Here is a 1,225-nt window from a genome sequence, read left to right on the forward strand (position 1 = left end):
TATCTTTTGACCTATTTCCCTTTGCTTTGTTATCTTAAATGTCCACATTCTTGAGGATGACACATCTGAATATTATGCAAATGTTTTCCTCTTTTCCAAGTTGGGTAAAAGAAGGCAAGGTTCTGACCCTGAAATAAAAGCTAAGCCTCTTGGCAAGTTCATGCATGGTCTGTCAAGTTCACTTTTCCTGTTTGGCTAGTGATGTCTGTTCAGTTTCTTGACTTGAGAAGTCCAGTCTTATTCACAATGTGCTAAAGTTCTAGGTGATACATCTCAAATATCATTCACAGGAAAAGAGACCTTTAAAGAGAAGTCATCTTCTCTTTCTTCTTTACAAAATCACAAATGTGTTCTAAGAATGCCTGATCTGCTTTCTGCAATCCCCCAGTTTCTAAGGGAATCCTGATACACGCATACACACACACACACACACACACACACACACACACACGCACACACACACAAGCACACACACAGTGCACAGGGGTATAGTGGAGCTGCTTTAAAGGTTAGGGGTGAAAAAGTGACTACTCTCAAGAGGAAAATTACTGCGCCTGTCTAGGAAGACACCACATAATCACATGCTGGGGTGCGCCCCCTGGTGCCTCTACTGAGAAATCTTCATTTTATATTCTATGACCAGAAGAGGAAAAAGGACTATTCCTCCACATTCAGGGCCTGAGGATGTCACCAACACAGAAGAGAGGGATTTGCAGACATTTAAAATCGAGCACTGACTATGGAGGTCACCATAGTTTTGGGGAGCCATGCAGGCACTCAAAATACTTGTCCACAAGGCAATGCACAAGCCTCATTTGATATTGGTACTTAAGTTGAACTTTAAGTTGAGCTGAAACTTGCCAGAACGTTTTCGTGTTGCCAAAGCCATAAAAGACACCCCAAATTCCCATTCTGCAAAATTCCAGGACACTATCACAATGTGAGAAAAGGTGAGTGCAAGCTCATGTTCATTTTAAAATGTATACTAACAGGGTAGTATGTTAGAGAGTTACCACCAGCTTTTACCTGTTTGAAACTTGTCATAAGTTTCCATGGAATAAGCAGCATGGCTATGATTACAGTCATTTATATTTGTGGGAAAAAGTTTTTATCTTTTCAAAGCACTTTAATATTGATTATTTTACTTTAACTTTGCAAGCATTTGAGGTAATTAGGGCAGAAATCAGTACTTTTTAAAGATAAGTAAATTGAGTCCCAAGAAATT

The sequence above is a fragment of the Propithecus coquereli genome, unplaced genomic scaffold (assembly GCF_000956105.1).
Source record: "Propithecus coquereli isolate 6110/MARCELLA unplaced genomic scaffold, Pcoq_1.0 Scaffold61, whole genome shotgun sequence".
NCBI classification, from domain to species: domain Eukaryota; kingdom Metazoa; phylum Chordata; class Mammalia; order Primates; family Indriidae; genus Propithecus; species Propithecus coquereli.